This window comes from Ursus arctos, unplaced genomic scaffold, assembly GCF_023065955.2.
Source record: "Ursus arctos isolate Adak ecotype North America unplaced genomic scaffold, UrsArc2.0 scaffold_9, whole genome shotgun sequence".
NCBI classification, from domain to species: Eukaryota; Metazoa; Chordata; class Mammalia; order Carnivora; family Ursidae; genus Ursus; species Ursus arctos.
This window is the reverse complement of record NW_026623111.1, coordinates 26175013-26202747: the sequence shown is the minus strand read 5'-3', so window position 1 is coordinate 26202747 and position 27735 is coordinate 26175013.

The window sequence follows — 27735 nt, the reverse complement described above, 5'->3', positions numbered from 1 at the left end:
ATATAAAAACAAGACAAAAAGCTGCCTTAAATGTGTTCACTTCTTTCCTATTTGTTTTTCATTCTGCTTAAAATCAAACAATCACCTCCAGAACCACAGTGAAAGTAATCTCACTGTGGAACCGTGGGTATGCTAACCGCCAAAGGCACCGATTCTGTTGGAGTATCTTATTTCTACTTATCACTGTGATTTGTTCCATCATTTTCTACTTTGGATGCTTTCTATATTGTTGGCTGAATCTTTCACTGTACCTTCACGGACCCTGACTCTGCCTTCGGTATGAGATCCTTTCCTAGGTTTTACAAGTTTACGTGTCTCCTAAGCTAGAAGAACCTTGAAGATGGAGACTCTAGGATTCCGGTTTCCCCACTGCTTCCCCCAGTCCCTGCCATAGTGGGGCTGCTCCACAAATGTTGAATTGGGCTCATTGTCAGTGATCTGCAGGCATGTGGCTTTTTGATCACTTGAACTTAATTTGGCTCTGTTACACTCTCAGTCCTGGTTTTTCTCACACGACGTAGAGTATTTCCTCTGTTGTTCCTGTATTACTTTCTAATAGCTCCAAGGTGGATGCAGGATCATGAGCAAGTAATAAGGAGTGATGTTTAAGGAAAAGAGAAAATGGAATAGACATTATAATTATTTCAGTAGGTGTGAGCTAGATTATACTACAACGCAGGTCACTGAAAAATTAGAGTGGCTTATAACAGTTAATTTCTAAATATTCGATGTGAGTTAACTTCGATTTTGCTCCTTGTCATCTACACTCTTGGAGCCAGACTGAGAAAGCAGCCTCTGGCGGGAACACTGTTCTCACGACAGAGGAATGAGAGAATGTGGCGAATGATGCGTTGGCTCAGAAGTTTCTGCACATGAGAAGCACATCACATGGCCCAAAGCAAGTCAGTGTCCAAGCCTGACGCCGGAGAGGAGCAGCAAGTCTTGTTGAAAAGTGAAACACCGCAACGGTCGGCTCCGTACTTTGCCTATAGGAATATAAATTATTGAAATGATTAAACAATTCTGACAGGGGTGTTTAAAACTACACTGCGAACTCTAGTGTCATGGTACGTAAGTCATGATTACCAGGCAATTAGCCTCAAAATTAGGTAGAATTTTATTGTCTGAAGATGGAAGAAATCACCAAGTATAATTTTCTTTATTGGAAAAACATGCACTTCTGAATGTTTAAAGAAGTTTGAATATAGTTTATAATTATCATTAATTAAAAAACTCTCTAGTCCATGTTCATGGCTACTTGATGACATTGCAATGAGAGTAAAAGCAAATGTTTACTGAACAAGAACAGTGTTCTAGTCTTACACCAAAAGCTTTGCATTTCTTTTATCATTTTATCTTCACAGTATCTTTTTATGGTCAACACGACTGCTATCTTTATTTGATAAATGAGCAAACTGAGCACATGGATGGAAAATGACTTGCCTGAGGTTGATGAAGAAGGTTCCAGTTTGGGACTGCTGACTTATGAAATCACTGCTATCCCTCCTTTTACATGGAGCTTTAGTACCTTTCTTCATATAAGTGAAATTTGCTTTGTTTTTGCTTGTGTATGCTTTTGCTTAAAAGAAGAGCGGTAATTATGCTAGAGAGTGGTTTTAATTTATTTTTCCCAGCCTTCTTGAAGTATAATTGACAAATAAAATTGTAACATATTTGGAGTGTACAAAGAGATGATTTGATAGATGAATACATGGTGAAAAGTTTCCTGCCATGAAGTTCATAAATACATCCATCACCTCACATATTTATTTTTTGTGTGTGTGAGAACACAAGTTCTACTCTCATAGCAAGTTTCAATTATACAATACGGTATTATTAACTACAGGTCTCATGTTATACATTAGATTCTCAGACATTATTTATCTTATAACTGGAAGTTTGTACCCTTCTGCCAACCTCTTCCTATTTCTCCCACTCCCCAGCTCTTGCTTAACAACCACCATTCTATTGTTTCTGTGAGCTCAACTTTTTTTTAAAAAAAGATTTCACATGTAAGTGGAATACCATAAAGTATTCGTCTTTCTTTGTCTTTTATTTCACTGAGCATAATGCCCTCAAGATCCATCCATGTTGGTTGGATGGCAAGGATTTTCCTCTTTTTTTTTGTGATTGAATAATATTCCATTATACATGTATACCGTATTTTCTTTATCCATTCATCCATTGATGGACACTTTGGTTTTTCCTATACTTTGGCTACTGTGGGTAATGCTGCAATGAACATGAAAGTACAAATATCTTTTGAGATATAGCAATCTAGTTTCCTTTGGATATTAACCCAGAAGTGGGGTTGCTGGACCATATGATAGCTCTATTTTTAATTTCTTGAGAAACCTCCATACTATTTTCCTTAGTGGTTGTACCAGTATACATTCCCATTAAGAGTATATAAGGGTTCCCTTTTCTCCACATTCTTACCAACCTTTGTTATCTCATTTGTTTTTCATAATGGACATTCTAACCAGTTGATAGATGTCTCACTGTGGTTTTGATTTGTATTTCCCTGATGGTTGGTGATGTTGAGCATCTTTTCACGTATAGAACCTTCCTGACTCATGATGGGGTTAAATCCTGATAAACCCATCATAGATGAAGGCATTTTAAGTCAAAAATGCATTTAATACACCTAACTATGGAATAGCACAGCATAGCCTAACTTAGGTATGCTCAGAACACTTACATTAGCCTATAGTTGGAAAAATCATCTAAACAAAGCCTGTTTTATAATGAAGTATTGAATATCTCATGTAATTTATTGACAGCTGTACTGTGAGTGTAAAACAGAATGGTTACATGGGTACAAAATGGTTGCGTGTGTATCAGTTGTTTAGCCTTGTGATTGCATTGCTGACTGGGAGGTGTGGCTCACCCCGCATCACGAGAGGTCATCTTACTGCACATTGCTAGCCCTGGAGAAGATTGAGATCCAGAACCTGAAGTATGGTTTCTACTGAATGTGCATCACTTTCACACCATCATAGTAAAAAAAATCATAAATCAAACCATTGTAAGTCAGGGACTGTTTATACCTGCTGGCCATCTGTATGTCTTCTTAGAAAAAATATTTAGTCAGGTCTTTTGTCCGTTTTCTAATCAGGTAATATTGATTGATTGATTGAGGTAGTTTAGTTGGTTATTGAGTTTTATGAATTCCTTGTATATTTTGGATGTTAAGCTCTTTTTGGGTATGTCTTTTGAAAATGTTTTCTGCCATTCCATAGGTTGCCTTTTCATTTTTTTAATGGTTTCCTTTGCTATACAGAAGCTTCATAGTTGATGTAGTTCTGCTTGTCTATTTTTGCTTCTGTTGCCTTTGTGTTAGTGTCAGATCCCCCCAAATCATTGTAAGACCAATGTCCCTATTTTTCTTCTAGGAATTTTATGGTTTCAGGTCTTCATGTCTTTAATCCATTTTGAATTGATTTTTGTGTCTGGAGTAAGAGAGGGGTCTAGGTTCATTCTTTTGCATGTGGATACCGAGATTTCCAATGTTGATTATTGAACAGGGAATGGCTTTTTAAAATTAAGCATTATTTACCATTGGGTTCTGTAAGAAATTAATATTCCCATTGTGATTCCTGGGAGAAAGAGATAGACATTTGGAATTGAGCTCTTCCACTATGTTTCCAAATAGCTATCTCTTCAAAATTAACAATTGTTTGTTACACAATGGCATTATTTTAAAAAACAATATGGATAATTTCTCATGGTGACTGCATGATCCTTTCCTTCATTAGTGAGGTATTGTTTGACATCTGGGCAAAATATAGGTAGAGCTTAAACGTTTTATGAAAATATCCTATCCTATTTCAATGCAATTCCATTCTGTAATAATGAAATTAAGTGATTTATGTTATGTATGTACATTTTTAATTTCATAACAATTTTTCTCATAAGAGATGGCATGATTTTTAGATTTTTTGTTAGAATGAATCTCATATGCTTTAAAAGGACCCCATTTCATTAAAATGTATACATTATTTAAATTGACCTTTTTCTTTGAAATGCTGTTCTATTTATGATTTAACTATTTAACCCTTTATAATTTCTCATTTTATTTGATTCCTCCAATTATCTCTGAGATAGTTCCCCAGTTTGCTAAAAGAGTTAAGAAATTCTTTTAACTTTATGACTTCTAAATATTTAATGAGAGCTTTAAAATTTAATACTCTCTGTATTAAGAGGGATGTTTTTACCTTTGAAAAATAGTTTACAAATTGGTCTTCTTTCTTTTATAGCAGGTTTTATATTTGAATCATTAATGTACCCATTTGAGGATAATTTATTCTGGAAGGCTTTTAGATGTTAATATCAGATCTGTTTAACTATAAATATTTTGGATAAGTGGAGATATATGTAATTATCTCTCCCTAGTAGTACAAATATGCTTTGCATGTGCTACAAAAAGGCAGTCTAACTTAGTGCTGAGACACATGGATTGAAAATTACCATATACAAACTGTCTGACCTTGGACACTGTTTTAACTCTCTAAGTCTTAGTTGCATCCTTTGTAAAATAGAGATGACAATAACCACATGGCTACACAAAGATTCTATGAGACAAATCCACCAAATACCTAGCCAGATCTACGCATAGAATGTTCTCAACACAGCTCAGTGGTCTTTATATGCGTATGTCCTATTTTAAATATTAAAGGTAACAAAGGCAATGTAATTAATCTACAGCAATAGAAGAATGTAAGCCCAAATATATTCTATCAGGAAGGGCTTTTTTGAGGGACCGGTACACTGAGACAAACTGGGATCCTCCACGAGAGTAGGTAGTTTGACCTTCTACACACTTGGAGCCAGGGGCTGAAAGATGTTAATGATATTGAATGTTAACGATTTTACCATTCTCTCTGTCTCCCAGCACTGCTTGCTTTTGTGTTAACTTTATGCTTCAGCAGGCTTGCTCCACCTGGTACTAAGATGGCCCCAACACTTAGAGAGATACATGGTTCTTCTCGTTTACTAGCTTGGTGGCTTTCCTCTCTCTTCTAGAATATGTAAGTGTGTGTGCCTGTAGGTATGCGTGTGCATCTATGTGTGTGCAAGTGTATAGAAATGTAAATAGTGTAACTATATGTACGCATATGTACACATGCTTGGGCTTGTGTGTACATGGGTTGCTGTGGGCGCGTGCATGTTTGTGTGTTATAAATTAGCTGGCTTTGTTTGAGTCCTTTGTTTACAGTGTGGATGAATAACTGATAGGGATAGAGTGGTTTGTGTGCCACAGTGGCCAGCCCTATATCACAGAGCCACCCCTACAACCAGGGGATAAGAAGCCAATATGACTGACATAACCACCAATGCCATGTGTGTAGGATGGGGAAGTTTAAGAATGGCATACATTGCCTAAAAAATTCCGTTTGCAATGGTATTTGTAAATCAATAAACACAGCTCTTAAAAACTTGGTAGCAGAGTTTTGGTTAGTGTGACTATTATTTTCTAACTCCAGTACATTCATTTGGACACTTATGGCCCTAAGGGTCACCTGAGGTCTACAGTAAAAAGGCAAATTCTGATTCTTACATCAAATTCTTAGGAGGAGGTATTTGTATAATGCCAAAATCAAATGTCAACTTCTGTAGTAGAAAATATGTACTTTGCAAACGACCCACTTTCTTAAACTACATCCTAAAGGTGAAATTAAGAGGTGTTTATTCATAATGTGACCCAAAGTCACCTATTTTATAACTTCACTCAATTTCTAGTTGCTTTATATGAAGTTGGAGTAGGACAAGGTAAAGAGGAGAATAGCTAATTTGACATGAATATAGAATCAGAATTTATCAGTAGGTGCCTGCTGTGTCTTAGGGATCTTTGCAGGTCATTTCTTTAGGATTTGTGAAAGGCCAGCTGCGATTTCTCTTGAACATGGTGTCATTCTTGAAAGGAAAAAAAAGTGAATTTGTCAACCTGAAAGTGAGGATGAAAACAGATGAAAACAAAACAGCAAAGAAAGGCTAATGTGGTCTGCAATGCTGAAAGACTCAAGGTCCTTAAGGTTGCAGAAAATTAACTTTCTCATGTCTCCTAGTTTTCATCATAGATTTTCACCATCTTTTTTTTTTTTTAAGATTTTATTTATTTGAGAGAAAGCGCACAAGAGAGCACTGGGGAGGGATGGGGGAAAGGTGAGGGAGAAGCAGACTCCCTGCGGAGTGTGGAGGCAGGGCTCAATCCCAGGATCCTGAGATCATGACCTGAGACCAGGTCAGATGCTTAACCAACCAAGCCACCCAGGCCTCTCATAGATTTTCACCATCTTTATTGATAAGGACATGAGTTTATGAGTAGGTGGTGGGATGTATGTGGGGGAAGCTTGAAACTGGGTTGTAAGGTAAAGCCATCTTGAAGGGCTTTGAACTAATGGAAAGAAATCATCAGTTGTGCAAACAGTTTTCTAGGCTGTTTTTAGGGAAAGAGTGGCATAGTAAAGTTAAACGTTACAAGGATGGAAAAACTCAACATATTTAAGAACTATAGGGAAGCCAACATCTCAGGAATTAGTTGATGAGGGAAAAAAGGGCACAAGATAAGGTCAGTTAGGTAGGCAACTGGCAGATCATGTAAGGTCTTATAGGCCAAGAGAAGAATTTTGGATTTTTTTCTATGACACATGAGAAAACTTTACAAGACTTTAAGTAGTGAAGAATCACACTTACTTACATTTCTTAAAGTTTCCTATCCCTGATATGTAGAAAACTGATTGGGGAGGGACACTTAGGGATAGGGAAGTGAGGGTGACTTGAGTGAGTAGTGAGGATGAAGAAAATACGAAGAGCTGGGCTGTGTTTTGAAGGTATTGTCATCCTGCTGTTGGAGGGGTTGTGAGGAATGGGGGAGTGTAAGAAATGAGGGAATCAAGGTGGCATTTTTGTGTGTGTGCTATTGAGCAGACGGTGGTACCATATACGGGGAGAGAGACAGGTTGGAGGGCAGTAAAATGATTGTGTTTGAGAGACCTGACATAGCTAAAGTGGAATTATCAATAATTTGAGGAGACATTTAGGATAAAACCTCTCTGTACAGTGATTTAGATGGTATTGGGCCTCATGAGAATGGACTGTTATTATGCCAGAACAGAGGCAAGTAAAGAAGAGAAGTTGGCCTGGGACCAAGTTTTCTAGTATTCAGAGTTTGTGCAAAGAAGTGAAAGCTAACAAAGTAGACTGAGAAGGAGAAACATTCTAGGGAGAAGAAAAAAAAAGAGAGAGAGTGAGAGAGAGGAGTGTTGTCTTAGGAAAGCCAACACAGGAAACTTCCAAGATGATGGGAGAAATAAGGTAACAGATGATGCAAAGGTCATTAGCCTCCTTGAGAAGTGCTCTCAGGGAGAAAAAGAATTTGGAGGAAAAGTCTAGAGACAGTTGTTTTGAGAGTATTTTCTCTGAAGTGGAGAGGAAAATTGGATGGTAGCCATGGGGGCCAAAAGAGCATTTTGTTAGAGTAGGGAGCATGCTTTATGCTAATGGGAGAGAGTTAAAAGAGAGGAGAGATGATAAGCTAACAAGAGGGCCATATAAGGAAGGAAGCCCATGAGAAATGAGAGAAGACAGAATTTCAAAGAAAAGGGGACATGTTGAAATTATTGGAGGATGTGTACAGCCCCGAATTCACTGCTTTCCTGTGAGGAATGTAGAAATTTATAGATCACTTTAGCATGATACAAAGTAACCAGCTTATATTGATGTTTCCTACTCCAGAAAAGTCTTTTCAGAGGAGATTTGAGATATGTTTGAGTCTCTGTTTGCTTGTTCTCCTTTTCTTAAAATACAAAGCTCTTAATTCAAACAGATACAGTTATTATTTTTTTATTTAGATTCAATTATCCAACATATAGTATATCATTAGTTTCAGATGTGTATTCAATAATTCATCAGTTGTGTATAACACCCAGTGCTCATCACAGCATGGGCCCATTTAAATTTACAGAAATCAGAAAGGGAAACAAACCATGAGAGACTCTGGACTCCAGGAAGCAAACTGAGGGTTACAGAAAGGAGAATGGGATAACCAGGTGATGGGTGTTAAGGAGGGCATGTGTTGTGATGAGCACTGGGTGTCATACACAACTAATTGTTGAAGACTACATCAAAAACTGATGATGTGCTATATGTTGGCTGATTAAATATAATAATAAAAAATAAAAATAAATAAAATAAACTATCTTTTTAAACATTAAAAATAAATTTACAGAATTTATAATATATATTTGATAGTTTTATAGACATAAGCTTTATAAACAAAAGCAAAAAGTAAAAAGATAGCTATCTTCTTTTGTGAAAAATATATAAGAAATTTATATGGTCCGTTCAGTTTATTTTAGTTAATGTGCACTGCAAACTTGTCAAACAAATGTTATCTACAATATGCTAGCAATCTGTTCCCTGTGCTACTTTTTCTATTTAAGCGGCTTAGAATTAACAGCACCTTCACTTTATAAATTTGTTTAACACATTGTAATATGACTCATAGTACACGTATTTTGGCCCTTACCACCACCATTTTTGGTTGTTTTAAATTTCAGTGGGATATTCCGTCTCACATTTAATTAGCACTTTAAATTTCAACAATTTTTTATTGTTATAAATTAATCCATGGAAATTATTTTTTAAGTTGCAAAAAATAGAAATGGGTATACAATGAAAAGTAGATATTTTTGCCTCTGCAAAACTGCTAGGGATAAATGTCATCCATCACTTCACATATATCCTTCCAGGAATTTTCTGTAAATACAGGGCAGTATTTCTTTCATAGTGCTAAGAAGTGCCCGGCACAGCAATTCTCTGCCTGACCTCCTGCATACATTAGAGTTCTTCCCTGATCTACACCTACTATACTCAGCTTAGATAACTAGACACAGTTCTTCACTATTTTGAGAGGAGGGAATACCAAGACACAGTTGGATATCAGGACAAAAAATTCTTACCTTGTAGATTTAGAAAGCCACCAGTTACTAATAAACAGTGGTTCCCCCTTATCCATAGGGAGATACATTCTAAAGCCCCCTGCAGATGCCTGAAAATGCAGATAATACCAAACTCTCTCTATATATATATCAATGATAACATTTAATTTACAAATGAGGCACAGTAAGAAGTTCAGAAATAAAATAGAACAATTAAAATAATACACTGTTATAAAAGTTACATGAATGCGGGTTCTCTGTCTGAAAATATCTTATTGTGCTGTGCTCACCTTTTTTTCTTCTTGAGATGTTGGGAGATGACAAAATGCCTATGTGATGTGGTGAATGGCGTAGGCCCTGTGATGCAGTGTTTGGCTACTATTGACCTTCTGATGATACATGAGAACCAGGATCATCTGCTCTGGGAGCTTGGTTAACCATGAGTAACTAAAACCACTGAAAACAAAACCACATATAATGGGGTACTACTGTATTAAATTTTCTTGACCCCTAGACTAAATGAAAAAATCCACAAGGCTGTGAGGCTGAGAGAGGAGGACTCTGAACAGAGTATGACTGGGAAATCACCAGAAAAATACCATCCAGCTTCAGCAATGGCTTCATTTATCAATCTGCCTACAGAGTTTATACCCAAAGACATCACACAGCCTCTCACCTAATGATAATGCTCATCAGCTCATCTATAGGGTAGGGTCTGGATGACTAGAGAGGGAGTGGGTGAGTGATACAGAAGAGAACGAGGGCCTGACTTGGCCTGGTTCCTTGGTCTCGCTTCAACTTGATTTCCTATCCCTCTTTCCCTTGCTGAGTCTGCATAATGAATTCTTGTGTTTATGCAAACATCTCTCATATTTCTAGTGCTTACTACTTGCTAAGTCTGGTTTCTTGCCTTAGATATCCACACATTTCACTTCCTTGTACATTTGGATTTCTTTCTAGATTTATCTCCTTTGAAATCAGTACTGATCATTTCTAATCCAAGTAAAGTATCATTGTGTTCCATTCTTTATTTTATTTTTCTTCATATTACTTGTCACTGGGTGACATATATTCATTTGTTTATTTTCTATATCCCTCCACTAGTATATAATTGCATGAAAGAAAGCATGTCAGTTTATTTTGTTCACTACTGTGCCCCTTGTGTCTAGAATATAACATATGGCAGGGACAATTTACATCACTGAATAGATACAACCTTTCATATGTTAATAAAAGTGATAATAGCTGGTCATCAATAATAACAATCTATTAATTCCCTTTCCTACATTACCCTTTAAGAACAGTTTGGTTGTGGACCACTTTCTAACACCATACATAAACGTAAACTCAAAAGGAATTGAACCTAATTGTGAGACCTGAAACCATAAAAATCCTAGAAGAGAACATAGGCAGTAATTTCTCTGACACTGGCTATAGCAACATTTTTCTAGATATGTCTCCTAAGGCAAGGGAAACAAAAGCAAAAATAATCTATTGGGACACCATCAAAATAAAAAACTTTTACACAGCAAAGGAAACCATCAACAAAACAAAAAACAATACACTGGATGGGAGAAGATATTTGCAAATGATATATCTCACAAGGGGTTAACATCCAAAATATATAAAGAACTTATACAACTCAACACCAAAAGACCAAACAATCCAGTTATAAAATGGGCAGAGGACCTGAATAGATAGTTTTCCAAAGAAAACATCCAAATGGCTAACAGACACATGAAAAGATGTTCAACATCACTAATCAGCACAGAAGGAAATGCAAGTCAAAACCACAATGAGCTATCACCTTATACCACTTAGGATATCCTGAAATCAAAATGCGAAGAAATAGGTGTTAGCAAGGATGTGGAGAAAAAACAAACCCTTGTACACGGTTGGTGGGAATGTAAATGGTACAGCCACTGTGAAAAATGGTTTGGAGTTTCCTTAAAAAAATTAAAAATAGAAATACCGTATCATCCAATAATTCCACTATTGGGTATTTACTCAAAGAATATGAAAAAACTAATTCAAAAAGATATGTATCCCTATGCTTACTGTAGCATTATACAATAGCCAAGATATGAATAAAACCTGTGTCCATTAATAGATGAATGGCTAAGGAAAATGTGATATTGTGTATATATATATATATATATATATGTGTGTGTGTGTATATATATATACATATAAATGTGTGTATATATATATATATATATACACACATACAATGTGTAGTGTATACAAGATATGTATGTGTGTGTGGTGTGTGTGTGTATATATATATATGTATATACAATGCAATATTTTGAAGCCATAAAAATGGATGAGATCATGCCATTTGAGACAACTTAGTATTATGCTAAGTGAAATAAGTCAGACTGAAAAGGCAAATACCATATGATTCCACTTATAAGTAGAATCTAAAAAAAAGTGAATCAATAAACAAAAAACAGAATCAGACCTATACATACAGAGAACAAACTGATGGCTGCCAGAGGAGAGGGGGGCGGAGTGTTGGGCAAACTGGGCAAAGGGGAGTGCCAGATACAGGTTTCCAGTTATAGAATGAATAACCCATGGGAATAAAAGGCACAGCATAAAGAATGTAGTCAATGATACTATAATAGTGATTTAATGGGACAGATGGTGGCTACACTTGTGAATATAGCATAATGTATAAACTTGTCAAATCACTAAGTTGCATACCTGAAACTAATGTAATACTGTGTGTCAACTATACTCAAATTAAAAAAAAATTTGCTCCTCCCCCCAAATTTTTTTTAAAAATTAAAATAAATGAATAAGTAAAAACAACAACACACCAGTTTGATTGAATTGTACCACTATTCATAGTTGTCCCAGAGAATTCTCTGTCTTCTATTGATGTGCACTTCTCCAATTTACCTTTTGCTGTTACCCAAGCTAAAAAACATTTCTTAGCCCCTGTCTAATATTCAACTACCCATAAGTTTTCCCATTTGGTGCCAATTGTGCTATTTACTGCAATATTTTATTTTGTAGTATAATTAGTAAAATCTTATTTTTTCCTGGTTTAATAACACATATATAAAACATTATTCTGTCCACCAAATGTGTCTCAAATTGTGTCTTAAATGCTTTACATTTGAAACTTAGAAAAATAATGACCACCCAAACCCAGACCTAGAAGCTACTATGGATAGAGGTTAGTAAATACTTATACTGGTCCATTTATGGAAGTCAAGGAAATCTTTAAAGTAAAAATTCCTACTTGATTTTAATATAACCAATGTTTTTTTGTTTATTTCTTTGTTTTGTTTTGTTTTTAATGGTAGTTGGTCTTACAGTTTGGTAATGCATTTTAATGGGCTCATTTATTATCCATTGGTAATCTTCCAGGCATGATCTTGAATCTAGGGAGGACAATTGACATAGCTTTGCATAAACATGTAAAGCACTATCTCCTTTGCATTCAGGATATATATTTATTTTAAGGTTATATCGATCTATAAAAAAAGAAAAAGAAATACTCCTTTGTCCATCTTTCGGTCCAATGTAAGTTGTTCTTGTTTTTATATGTCATTGTTGATTTCAGTTGGGATTGGGAGACAAATCAGATAAGTATTTTCAAGTTTCTTTTTTATTCTCAGGAGCAATGGGGCTGCAATTTGATAGAAACATAACACAGTTCTACAACATCGTACATGAAATTGTATCTGTGAGTGGCAGACATTACTTAGGTGTCTTTTGGATTCAAGTGACTGAAAATCCAAATTCAAAAGCAAAGTGAAGTTTATTGCTTGCAATGATGAGAAGCCCAAAGAAGCATGTCTTTAGATATTGCTAAATAAACAATCAGAGGCTAGTTCTAGGATCCAGTTTCTCATATCCTCCTCTTCCTTTAGATTGGTTCTTATTTCATTTCTCACGGTGGTTGCAGTAACTTCATATCTTACTCCCTCAATTAACACTATTGTATAAGGCTGTTTTCCCCCCTGATTATAGAGGTCTCTGATCTCCCTTTTCTTTGAGCATTACTTTAAAAAACTTGCAATTAGGGGCGCCTGGTTGGCTCAGTCAGTTGAGTGTCTGCCTTCAGCTCAGGTCATAATCCTGGGATGGAGCCCCGCATTGGGCTCCTTACTTGGCAGGGAACCTGCTTCTCCCTCTCTGTGTGTGTGTTCTCTCTCTTCTGTCTCTCAAGTAAATAAATAAATAATCTTTAAAAAAAAAAACCAAAAAGCAACCTTGCAATTATAAATTCTTTCTCTGTTCCTTTGAGGTCTAAACTTTCTGCCAGGCTATTGCCAGTTTTCCAACTCAAGAATGTCTTTCTCAAAAATCTGGGAGCTACCCTTTGAAATATAATCATCAAGAAAGCACTTCCACCTCCCAATCTCTGTGGGAAGGTAGAAGTCTAACTTCCGTAAGCATCGATGAGCAAGTACAGATGGCCTAATCACACTAACCGCTCTCCCACTTCCCAGTGTCCTCCAGTACTTTTAGTACACGTTCACCTAGCACTTAAAAACTTGCCCACCCTCTGTTTTAAAGGACTCGAGTTCACGCTCTCCCTATTGCAGTAGTCTTTCCCCCTTACTGCAATAGTTGTAAGTAAAGTTTTCCCTACAATTTTAACCCACCTAGTGCATTTTTTCTTTGACAAGAGAGAAAGTGGATTGTATGTATGCTAAAGACAAAAAAAAAAAAAAAAAAAAAAAAAAAAACCAACAACAACAACAAATTTACTGGACATTTTAGATAAAATGTTCTTAATATCCCAAATGGATTAAAAGAAACATACAAAAAAAGTATACATATTTTGCTTAGCAAAACGTTTGGCACAGTGCTGGCTGCAAGGTGGTGGCAGGAGAGCAGCAGATGCAGAGGTCAGTGTAAGTCAGAGGGACTGAAATGGGTGCAGAAGTGGTCTAGTCTCCTGTGATCAGTAGATACCGACCTCACTGGTTAAACTGGGAGAAGATCCAGTCTGGCAACCAAACTTCTCTTCTTTTGTCATAAGAGTAAGAAAGAGCATGGGAAGAGGTGAAGTGGGATGGTGAGGGGTTTTAGGACCTGCTACTCCAAAATACAGCACTTTGACATATTCAGTATCTTAAGTTGAAGGAGTTCAAGAAAACAGCAGAAGCAGAAAGTTCACTCTGACCTCCTCCCCTTCCTCACCCTTCTTCCCTGAAATAGATCATGAAGTCCTCCTGTGGGAGGGGCCCTCCCTATACCCAAAAGAAAGGAGCATTCTTATCTCTGAAGACAAAGAGATGCCATGAAGAATCCCAACAAACAGGACTTGCTAAGTCCCCCCTCCTTACTACAATTACCTCGTGCTCCTTAACCTATCATATTCCTTTATGTTTGGCCATTCTTCATCAAACCCGGCCTAAAAATACACAAGTCTATTCCTCTGGATCTTCATTCCTTATGAGAGCTCTTGTGTCACCTAAAACATGTATGAAATAAATATGTATGCTTTTCTCCTGCTAATTTGTCTTTGTCAGTTCTCTTTTCAAACCCAACCAGGGACCCTAACAGGGTCAAGGAAAACTTTTTCCTCCCTTACATGTTGTGTGCTCCCTTCTCTTCCCATATGCTTTCAACTACTGTAACTGCTCTGATGTAGAGGCAATTCAAGGGTGTGAACTGGAAGAAGATAAGTGTGCCAACAGGGTGATATGCACGATTCTTGCTAGGACAATCTTCTTTAAGTAGATTGGAGTTACAAAAATGGGAGTTAGCTGTACTTCTCTTTTAATAAATCAACTCTAATTATTTATAATGAAATAGGATTTGTGGTCTAAGCATAAGAATAATAAAATAACAAGAACTCAAATCATCTGTTAGATATATTTTAATGTACTTAAAGGCTTTTATAATGCAATATAATTTTTCAAGTGTCTAATAATAGATTTTACTCACACCATGTTAAATTAATAATATTTGTTTCAATCAGGGCTATAAAAATTCAAAAGATTGACTGTGTCTCCAGAGAATTTTCTAATTCTGTTTTGGCTGCAGGAACACATGTTATTATGTTTGATATCCAGACCCTCTGTATTTAAGAAAAACACAACAGTTTACCTTAATCTGTGGGTTGTTCTCTCAGACAAATCTCACTTAGATGCACAAGATCGGAGAATGAAATAGATTCCAGTATGGAGTTTTATATGAAAACATCTTGCTACGGCAACATTAATCTGTCCTAATTTGTATTTTAAGGTAAAAACGATTGCCTAATGAATAGAGTTCAAGATGTTTTTAATATCAATTTAGTGATCAGGCACGAGGAGTATAAACAGCTATATCACAGTGGAATCTGCATTAATCTTTCTTCCTCGGGATGATTTCTTTAAAAAACAAGGGTCATTGTCATAATCTGTCTGCGAACACCTTCTGTTAAAGATTTTAGCTAAGTAAACTCTTTATTATTAAGTGATATTATAATACTATAGATGACAAATTCCTTTAACTGATGATATATTTTTCAATTTTCCCATGTAAGCATCGTCAGCTGCTGTGTTTCTTTTCCTTCTTACAATAAGTTGTCATGTTTTTTTCATTCTGTGTAAGTGGAACAGGTAAAAAATGAAAGACAACCTCATTATCAATAATTCATGCTTAATCATGTTGCATTGGCATTTGATGAAAGCATTGTGATGTATATTCTTTCAGACTTACTATCCTGTAATGCAACCATTTGAATATGAGACTTAGGATTATTAGAAAAGAATCAACAGATCATACCCAGATGTACAGTGATTTATTCCAATGGTACTATTAGGATTGTAAAGCTTTCAAAGACAATAACTAAAATTCTCAATCCAGGGTGAAAAAAAAAATAGCTTGCCTGAAAAGAAAAACATTTCCAGGGGAACAAAACCATTGAATGTATTTTCTAGGTAATTATTCTTTGTTGAACCACAATTGCAATGTTGATGATTCTTGTCACTAGCATGTTGTTGATAGAAGGTTCATGGAGGTGCAGAGAAAGATTTAATATTGACTAATTCCTTTTTTGCTTCGTTGTGGATATTTGATCACAGCAGATTAATTTCATGCCCTTATTTTAGGGCTATTTGGGGGAATTTAATTGCATGGCACTGGCCACCAATACATGTCCAAGTTTTCAGTTGTAATGTCTCCCATAGTTCATTGATTACTTCTTCCTTATTCATGTGGCTATATGGAATACAAACACGAGCTTTGATGTAAGTTGTGCCAGTGAAATCAGTGGATGGGGGTGCTTTTCAAATGGCAGTGACACCCACAATTTGAGTTCTTTACTTATTTTTCTTTCTTTTTGGTTTTCTTTGAGTCATTGATTTGTTTTACTGTTTATATGATGGAAGCATCTTCATTTAGAATATGAGAATTAAAGTGAATAATACTTCTTTTTAATTTTTAATCCGATCCTTCTGAGTGATAACTTCTATTATTATAGTAATATTCTTCTCACATGATACTAAAGAAGTTTTTTTAGCATGGAGTAGCTCACTTCACAACTCCAGTGGTATGGTTGGTTGAGCTATTACTCTTTAACAGATAAAAGTTACGACACACAGTGGAATGTCAAAAAAGTGTTGGTTATTTCAGCCTTTTGCTTTGGTAAAAGAAAAATGTACACTTTTTTCACTTGTAAGTACACTTTTATTTAGTTACTAGCGTGTCTATCAAAATGTTTTAATATCCTCTGGATGAAAATTCTGAAGCCACTCAGAGGGACATCAAGTAGTAACACTTTTGGTCCCAACTGACCCTCACTAGCCTTCCTAAAGGGTAAATGCGTGAAGTTCCTGATATGTTGAGCATGTGTGGCTCAGGCTTGCACTTTTCCTGCTTTGGAGAGGAGTCTTTCAGGAAGTACATGCTCCCATGTCGTAAGTTTTACCAGGCATTCTGCCATGTGGAGAGGCCAGCCAATGTCCAGCTATAACTGAGATTGGATCAATAATTCTTCGTAATTCTGAAGTAAGAATTAGTAACCTTTAACCTAGTGGTTACCAGTAATAAAGATGATCTATTTATCTCCATCTGTCTTCTAGTTTATCTCTTCTTTGATTCAAAACTAAGGTGGAGAAATATGTGACTTTGTATCTTGAGACTTTATGTCTCAGTTACATTTTTGAGGCAACGACTAAACAATACGTATGTTGCTTCGGCTTTTTTTCTGATCCAGTTACAGACTTGAGACAGCATTCTGGGGAGGGGTGGTAGGGAAATTGAAGGGAAGAGGATTCATTAGGTGCCTTTAAAATATTAGTGATAAAAAAAGTCCTTTTTTTTTTTTTTAAACCCATGTAACAGACTGTAACATAAATGAGGTCTGTGCCTGTTTGGCCATCTCGGTGGCACAGGTTGGTATACAGAACAGTAGCAACATTAGAAGAAGCATCGAGGGAGGAGGAAGTATCTGAGCAGCAAGACATAAGAGGCTATATAGGCAACATCCTGGGAGAAGGCCACCGTAGGGCATGCAAGACCTTGGGAAAATATTATATGTGGGCCCTGGTCTATATAAGCAATTTTAATTAATACTATACTAAAAATTAATGGGTCCACACGAGGCATAGTGATATGTTAATGAAGATTTAGAATAATGGATAGCGAAGAGGAATTTGTTTAATCTGATCAGTGAACATTCTCCAGCACCAACTCTTCCTGTTCCTGGTTCTTGAACCCTGGAACCAATTGTTCTTGTCCTTTATTACCAATTTCACCATTCCTGGCTGATTTAATATCTCCTGTCTCAAGAAGAAATAGCAACATTATTATTAATCATAAGTCCAGAGTTCTTTGGAACTCACTTGCATTGAAACAAAATAGATCTTTTTACATCTGCAATGTATTTTTTGCTGGTTTTAGCATTAATCACATGATGGTGCATCATGCATTATACCACAATGACTATGGACTTGCAGTGACTCTCTCACAAGTTGTTCCTGTGCCTCATTGGTGAAGACCGCAAATACAAGTATTATCTAGAGTATGAAGAAAAATGTGAACCATAATTTATTTTCTGGTCATGTTAAATTAATTCTTCAGAATTTCTTACCACAAACTTAGAACAACACATTTTCAATCACGCTGCCGCTTGAACTCTTTAGGCTGTAAACATTGCATTCTAGAATGTGATCTCTTTTGATATTGACCACACCCCTACCTTCCACAAAACACTCCCAGTTGTTCAAAGAATATTCTTTCCTCATCGGGCAATTCTTAAGATCAACCTAGTAGAGTATTCAATCCTCATATGGATGATAGGGAAGAGAGGACATCAATCATAAGTGTCCATTGGTGTTAAAGAACAAAGAACCTAAGAGCCACAAGAACTGATAGGTCTGACTCCTTCTAGAGGATTGATTGATATATGACATAGAACCTGCAAAAGTGGTAAGGTGACTATCCTGGGTGCAAGTGGTGGGGGCCCATGGGACAAAAGATGCTGTCAGGTCCCTTTGTATTTTAAACACTGTAGACTGGAGGTAGCACCAAGGTCAGAGCATAAATGGACAAAGGGCAAGCATCTTAAATCCAAGGTAACTGATAGATTGTAACACAAAATTGAAGTATTACTGTCATTCTGTTGGTCTGATTTTAAGGATCTTGTGGAAGAAACAACATACTGGATAGTGAGAGCTTTCTGCTTTCCAGATTAAGCTTCTGGAACCAGGACTTCATTGGTGAGGGTCTTGGAGCTCCTTTGTGTTCTGGTCAACCTCATTTAGGTGTGAGGGAGGACAATAGGAGGTGGGGGATTGAAAGTACTCTAATGGAAAGAAATAGGACTGATAACCATTCATAGATGGCACTGATGTCTCTGGAATATTCCAGGTCCCAGAGAGAGACATCCTTCAACGAAAGTACTCCAAAACTGTAAACTAGGGAGTGGGGAGACCCAGGGCCTACTTCTCTAGGTTGATATTGGAAGAATACTGATTTAGCTTGGAATCCTATGTCTGTGGCTTCTGTGGCTTATCAAATTTTAGAACTTAACCAGTTAGTTAACATCACAAAGCCCAAATTTCTTTACCTTTATGGTAGAAATTATGGTTATCTGGTAGATTTGCTGCAAGGAAATTGAGAAATTGTATTAAGTGGATTTGTAATATAGTAGATTTTCATTAAATAATAATATGGGATTCAGCCCATCTCAGACAAAAAATAATGCTGAAACTTTAATGGACTCCAAAATAATACTTGGGAAAACTCCAAGCCAAGGGAAAGGAAGAATTATGCCATGTGGTAGATAGGAGGGCCTCATTCAGGGCTATATTTGAGAAGTTCAATTTGATATCTGAAATGTTGCTCATATATTGGAGTCTAAATGATGCTATGGTCTCAGAAAACACAAAGTGAATAAATTACAGATTATATTTGTTATAATAATGTATTTTGTTGTATCTCTTCCCACTTGGACAAGGAGTTATTTTCCCCGATTTTGGAGAGTTATACACTTGCTTAGATGCAGTTTTACAAATTAGGGATTCACATTTTGGCCTCAGGATAACATACTAGTTCCTTACAGGAGATAGTACACTGGTTGCTTACAGGAGATCAAATTATATAGTCTTTAAAAGAAATACTATGGCAATGTCAATAAATCTAAAGTAAAAGAATACAAAAACTGCATTAGACTATAACAGTAAGTGAGGAATTGCACATTTTTATGCATCTACATTGTGATTCCTGAGACGCTAATTGTTACTAGTTTTACAGGGAATGGATACAGTCATTACCCATAAGACTTTATCTGCTATTCATTTTTCTTTTATGTGTGTACACACACACACACACACACACACACACACACACACACGCGACCATATAGAAATAGCATTATAGTGTTGTTTTTGAATAACAACAAAAGTGACATTTCCTTGGTTTTATTTCTCACTGCCTTAGGAGTCACAGTCTACATTAAAATGTTGTCAGTGTGTGCGGGATGAATGTGTCCCTATTGTGTCTATAAAGTATAGTACAGGGAAAACAAGTTGGCAAATGTGTAGCTCATTAGTTCATGCAGCTGAGTGACTATTTTATTCATTAACTATTTCATCTTGGGTTTTTTTGTTTTATTTTTGTGATTTTTTTGAATTTTTTTTTCATTTAGAACTGGCCTAAAAATTCATGAAGACTTATTAGTTCACCTTTTTAGCTATCTTGAATATTCTATTCCAGGAAACCTCTGCAGACTGAATTGCTATGTCTTCTTAAAGGTGTATACTGTAACACTATATATTTCCTTTGAGAAATGTAATTCATTATGTTTGAAAAATTTGGAAAGATGCCTGGTTCTCTAGTGTAAATAATTTCCTATCAGGACTACAGGGACACAAATGAAAACATATGACAATTAAAACAGTTTTTTTTTTTTTTTTTTTTTTTTTTTTGCTACCTTTCATAAAGGCGTGCACCCTCTGGTAATGAATGATTTGCTCACCTTTTCAGAATTATAGCCAATGGCCACAGAGGTCGCCTTTTTTTTTTTTTTTTGTATATTCTAGTTACATTATGAGAATCCTTAAGTATAAATGATGTACATCCTTATATGTCCCTGGGAATTGCTAAGATTGCTCATGATTCAACCTATACTCCATTTCTTTTAAAAGTCCAGTCAACTGGTTCTGCTCTCTCATTAAGGGAATGTAATAATATCCAAATAGAAGAATACTTAACTTTCGTTCTTTCAACCTATCATTCATTCCATCATTCATTAAGTTTTAAGTGTTTACCCTACACCACTGTGATAAGAAGCTTAAAGTTCAGAGCAGCCATTCTTGTTAAAGGTATTGGCATACATTTAGGAGCAGGGATCAGTGTGGGAGAAAGTGCAGGAGTAGCTTAATATTGGGCAAATGTTAAAAATGGGAGCTGAGGTGGGGAATACCACCTCTCTGGTCTCTGGACAAAGTGAGATCATTGAGAATATCTTTTCAAATTCATATAAACACTGTGTTTTTGTTTGTTTGCTTATTTGTTTTGGTTTATTTTGTTTAGCACTATGAGTGGTTTTATATGTAAGGAGGCTGAAGTTTGGAAAAGACAATGTATTTTTCCCCTCATTTATTTGGTTTTATTGCTAACTTTAAAACGCTCACTCTATATCATCCATCCACTCAATATTACCTTGACCACACTGTTCTTACTTACACATTGAATTTCAGAATATGTTTCATTGTCTAAGCATCCTCCTCTGTCCCCATTATTTAACATCATTTAATACCTATTACTAACATTATTAAACATCCCATTATTTAACACCTACTCATCATTCATGTCCAAGTAATTTCACAGAAGCAGTGATTTTTATATAGGCTGTTAAAGAAAATCTGGATTTGAAATCATGATTATCTTTGAGATAGAAGCTTTACGTAGGCACAGAAACAGGCCTAACGTGGAGCGTTTCCTGATTCATCCCAGCTCCAGTATCAAGGTCATATTAGGAAAGGTCATATTAGGAACAAATCGAGAATATGGAGGATGGGTGAGCTGGTGACATGCCATAAAAAATTTGAATTTGATCATTTTTTTTAAGATTTTATTTATTTGACAGAGAGACAGCCAGCGAGAGAGGGAACACAGCAGGGGAGTGGGAGAGGAAGAAGCAGGCTCCCAGTGGAGGAGCCCGATGTGGGACTCGATCCTGAAATGCCAGGATCACGCCCTGAGCTAAAGGCAGACGCTTAACGACTGCGCTACCCAGGCGCCCCATGAATTTGATCATTTTTAAGCATAATTCATGTTGGATAGATGGAAAGAGGAGACAGTCAATTAGTATAGCAATCCCAATTCTGTGTCGACTCTCTTCTATTCGAAACCTTTTATTTCCAAAATTTTAACTTTTAAATATGCCAAAATAAAAGTATGTTACTCTTTTAGCATCTGTTCTCTTTGCCTTTATCATTTACTGGTCTCTAAAATATTATGTGCAGATTTTGTTTTTTCCCTCACTCAATAATTGCTTTGAATAAGCAACATGATATTCAATGCCTTTACCTAATAAAGATAATGAGCAAGAGTAAAATGCAAACAACAGCTGATGCAACGGTGAATCATCCAAAGGCCTGATTTTCTTGACTCAAACCTGCTGCTGCTATAGAAGCGACTATTAACACACTGACAGATGGTGCCAGAACCCATTGTCTCCTTTAGTCTCTCTCTCCCTCTTCTTTCTCTTCCCCCTCCTTTTCTGCTTCCCCATTTATGACAAAGTCACTGTGCTTGGAAGTGTTAATTTTCTTTGAGCATTACGATAATAACATCAAAACTCATCACAGTTGGGTATTTTGTTGGCTTGTAAACAGCCAGAAAAATAGATGTGGTCTTTGAACATTGACTACTCCTCTTTTGTCACATATGCAATTCCCTTTGCCCACCAGAGAAAACTGGGATTTTGCATCCATTACAAGAATTCACAATAAATGCATTTTGTGTACCCCTCACAATTGCTATACATTTTTTTTTCTCTCTAGGACTTTAATTAACAGATAAGTGGGTGCTTTCTACTCAGTAAAAGATAAGTTTCCTTTCCCAGAAGTATTCCTTCTCCATCAAAATACTATTACTACCACAACTACTACTACTGATCATACTCATAACAACAACAACAATAACAACCCTAAAACTTAGGAGCTGGTAAATTTCACACATATTGGCTCACCAATTCAATGTTCTCATTGCCTCTCCAGACATTACATTCCTCTGCAATTACTCCTTCAGTCTGGAAAATAAGTATAGAAATGTTTCAGGGTGCCTGGGAGGCTCAGTCGGTTAAGCCTCTGCCTTTGGCTCAGGTCATGTTCCCAGGGTCCTGGGATCTAGTCCCGTGTGGACCTCCCTGCTCAGCTGGGAGCCTGCTTCACCCTCTCCCTCTGCCTCTTCCCCTTGCTGGTGTGCGCGCGCGCTCTCTCTCTCAAATAAATACATAAGTAAAATCTTTAAAAAAAAAAAAAGGAAATATTTTATGTCTCTTTATAGCAACACATTGTCAAAGCTTTATTTTCCAAAAGTCTAAGTTTAAATTCATCAGTGCAAAATCTACATGCAGGAAATTCTGTTATCTATATGGTTATTAATTTTCTCTTGCTGCTATAACAATCAACACATATTTGGTGCTTTAAAACAACACAAATTTATTATCTGAAAGGTTGGAGTTCAGATATCCAAAATGGAACTCAACAGGTTACAATAAAAGTGTTGGCAGGGCTATGTTCCTTCTGGAGATTCTAGGATAGAACCATTTCCTTGCTTTTCTAGTTTATCGAGTCTGCCTCTTATCCTTGGCTCATGGTCTCCTTCCATCTTCAAAAGCCAGCAATGGACAGTGGAGTCTTTCTCACTGTATTCCTCTGGTACATACTATTCTGTATCCCTCTTCGAATTTATAGAACCCTTGTGACTATGTTTAAATGACCCAGATAATCCAGCACAATCTCCCCATTTCAAGGTCTGATGATTAATGACTTTAATTCCATCTATAACTTTAATTTCTGTTTGCCATGTAACATAACATAGGTTCTGGGAACTAGGATATAGAAATCTTTGGGGGGGGGCATGATTCTGTTTACCACTATGGTTAAGGGAGGAGAAATGGTATCCACATATAAACACACACACATACAAATATACTGTGCAAATATACAAAGGCATTGTGTTAAAGGGTCTGCAGTAGGAATTTCTGTATGGTATAGCTTGTCCAAACCAGAAATCTCAAACTCATTTATGTACATCAAGTCTTGTTGTACTTACAATTTTAAGTGTCTTTTATTTTTTTAAAGATTTTTATTTATTTATTTGACAGAGAGAGAGAGAGAGAGAGAGAGGGAGGGAGAGCATGAGCAGGGGAAGCCACGGGCAGAGGAAAAGGGAGAAGCAGGCTTCCTTCCGAGCAAGTAGCCTGATGCAGGGCTAGATACCAGGACCCTGGGATCATGACCTGAGCCAAAGGCAGGCACTTAATGACTGAGCTACCCAGGTGCCCCAGTTATACGTGTCTTAGTATCCTTTCTATTCTCTGATCTTCACAATAATACTGTGTGTTGATGGGATAGATATTACCACATTCTACTAATAAAGAATCATTCATAAATTGTTAAATATTTCATGGTCTTTTTACTACCAAATTAGGTTTCTTCAATTCTTGGGCACTAAAGGCAAATTTTCCTCTTAAGGACCTCCACAGATTTCTGTTGACTTGTTATTTAAGCTTATTTACCTTCATTATGTTCATTATGCATTAGCCAGAAAACGAAAACTTGCTTTGCATGGCACTTAAGAAGGTGAGGCTATAAGATTTTCCTCACACACAGGCATCTTCCCCTTGCCCAGGGAGTAGCCTAACATGGTATAACATGGTAAAGTCCGTACAGTTCCTGTTTATTTTGGAATGCACCTTTAGTTTAATAAAACTTTACCAAAACATCGTAGGAGATATATTAATTGAGCTCTTTTACCTTGTATCTTTTACTCCAAAACCAATTATACAGGATTTTCTTGTGAGTTTAGGCCACATGCATACTCCCTGATTTATACCCCACCCTTTATTGTTCTCCTTCCCGTCAGTTGCCAAGGGTCTCCTACCCTACTCTTTCACAGGGCTGCCTTTCTCAGTGCCTGCCGAGAACAGCCCTGCTTCCTGCTCCTAGGTGTTCTCATAGTGCCTGTCAGATAGATGGCGTACATGTTCCTCATGACAGCTTTAACGGTCAAGTAATACTATCATTTCATGTAATCCTCTGTATATGCCAAGCTTTCTGTCTTTACTCTGTCCCTTCTTCTTGTGATGCTCTGTTCACTTTTTTTCCCCCCTAACACTACCATATCTTTCAGAAATGAACTCTGTCTCCTCTGGAAAGCATTGTTGCCAATTTCTAAACTTCAAGCTGAAAACTTCCTTCTTTTGGTGTCTTTCCTGGGTGTCCCAGTGGTAACCCTGCACATATCACAGTTATAGTCTAGTAAACTCCATATTGCCTCCTAGAAGCTGCAGAGCATAGTGATTAAGAGAACTGGATCTCAAGTCAGACTGTTGTTAATTTCAGCTGAGCCACTTACTAGCAACATAAATTGGTTGGGATGCTTAATTTTTTGTGTGTCACAATGTTCTCATTTTTCAGGAGGGGAGTATAATGTTTCTGACCTGGTAGAGTTATTGTATGGATTAAATTAATTTATATATGCAGCACACTTAGAATAGTAATTAACATGTAACATATATTAGAGTATAATAATTACAGTAGAGAAAAATAAAGAATGCAAGAATATGAAGAGCGCTTCCGGACATGAAGAGAGTGATGACAACTTAGTATAAGGGGTAGTTAGGGCAGGCTTGAGTGAAAGATGACTTTGATGAAGACCGAAGGCAGGGAGGGAGCAAACCATGCAGTTATCTGGGGAAGGGAGAACATTTAAGGCAAAGGGAATAAAGTGAAAAATCCATCAGGTAAGAGCTTTCCTGACATGTTCTGAAAGTAGCAAGGAGGTCACTGTGGCTGGAATGAATGAGGAGGGAAGTAGTAGCAGGTGAGGTTAGAAGTGTAATGTTGCCCAGATCATATCGGACCATGTAGGCCATTTTATGGAATTTAGCAACTACTCTGGAAGAAATAGGGAACCTGGAATAGGATTTGAGCAGAGCAGTGTCACATGTCTGACTTACAATTGAAAAAAAAAAAAATCACTGTAGCGTTTTGAGAGGAGAGTGTGGGTAGGGAACAGGCGTGGAAGCAGGGCAGTTGATTAGAGAAATATTGCAGTCATCCTGGCCATAAAGGAGGGCAGCTGGGACCAGAGCCCAATTTGAAGTGAACAAGGTGGGAAGCTTTCATATTCTGGATCTATTGTAAAAGGTGAATGAACAGGATTTCTTGACCCATAGAATATGTATTGTGAGAGAATTCATGGATGAGTCTCTGGTTTCATTTTGTTTTTCACTGAGAAATTGGAAAAATTGATTTTCTATCACGTGAAGACTGTGAGTAGACCAAACTTGGGGAACAGAGAGTAAGTTAGGAATGCAGATTTGGCTATATTAGGTTTGAGAATGGAGATATAAGTCTGGAGTATAGAGAAGATAAAAGGTCTATGCTAGAAAAAAAATTTAGGAGATTTAAGGCTATGAACTGTCCAAGAGCTAAACCCAACCATAGAAGTTTGAAGAAAAGAAAAGGAACCAGCAAAAGATCAGCCAGTATGGTCTATACAGAGGTCTAATGCATAAGTGTTTAGAGTTTCTTGTTGCTCTCTGCAGGGGACAGTGTGCCTTACTTCAAACTTCCAGTATTTTTTTCCTTTATACCTTACTGATGAAAGCATAACATAATCCCTGTCTGGTTTCTCTTTTTCCCTATAACCTTAGTGCTTGATACAATGCCTAATAACACTAGACATGTAAATATATAATAAGGGTATCATGGCTAGTGTCTCCAATGTGATAGCATAGATGACTGCTGTTGAATTTTGCTGAGTGCTGAGAGCCATGCTCTGATTTTTTAAATAAATAAGAAAGACCCTCATTGGTTTTCACATTCATCTTCTGCTTTTACCTAGATCTGAAGCCTAGGATATCTGCCCATTTGCTTTAAGTGTCCACATTACATACTAGCGAGGAGAAGCCAATGCAGAACACATCACAAAGCAGCAAAAGAACTCTCTCCCGCTGCCTCAATCCAGACACATTATCCAAATGCAGAGGTTCTAGATTAACAAAGTGTTTCCAAGTAGTTTCTCCAATTGCACATCTGGTGGTGATGGGGGAAGTGCTAGAAAAAGGTATCTTGATACCCTTCTTGACAAAGGTATTTTTCAATGCCCAGGTCTATGACCGTATCAGGAAGGACATATATTCTGAAGGTAAAATAGACATGATGCTGGAATTGGAGTTAGAAGAATTGGGTTAAAATCCTGCTTAAGAGGTCTGCATGAGTTACGCAGTTTCTCTGATCAACTAAGATGAGATAGAGCAGAGGCTAACACTATGAGGTCTGACCTGAGGACAGGGTCTAATACGTGGCTCTCTCACTCGTGCAATCTCTGGGATACAGTTAGCTTATCTAGCGGTGCAATTATGCGCTATTTAACTTCTCTTTCCTTTTTAATCTATCACATGAGAATAACAACGGCACCCACTCTAATGGGTTCCTGGGAGTATTAGATAAATTAGTACATGTAAATACTTAGAACAGTATCAGCCATTAATAATGTAATCATTAAATATTAACTATTAATCACAAGCATATAAACGAACTTCTGAGATTAACCCATATAAACGCAGAATTCGAGTAATAAAAACAGAGACCATTTGAAATAAACAAAAGCCCTGAATTAGAAAAACAGTTTGGGAAATTATATTACAGGGTTGCTGGGAGCTACACTTCATCCACGTGAACTTCTTAGATTTAAAATCCTTTTCCTTTAATTGTGCAAAATATACTGTGTATCTATAGCTATAAAGATATATATGCAAATAGAAAGACAATTTAGGAGAAAGGCACGCTTAACATGAAACTAGTGGAGCAGAAATACGTTTAGTGCATCAAATAACTGAAAGGAAGTGTTGTTTTATTAGAGTGCCTCTAAAAGCCATTAGACTATTTAAAGATGGTTCATTTCTTTAAATGTACAGAGACTGATGCACTACGGAAAGTTCAGGCAAGCCTCTTCAACCACTTTCCTAATGCCGCTTTTATTTCTAAATAGATTATTTTCTGGATAAAGCCAGGGGCTTAAAAGCCATGTATTAAAACCTCTTGGCTGATAAGATTAAGGATTTTCCTTAAGATTAAAAGGAGACTATTCT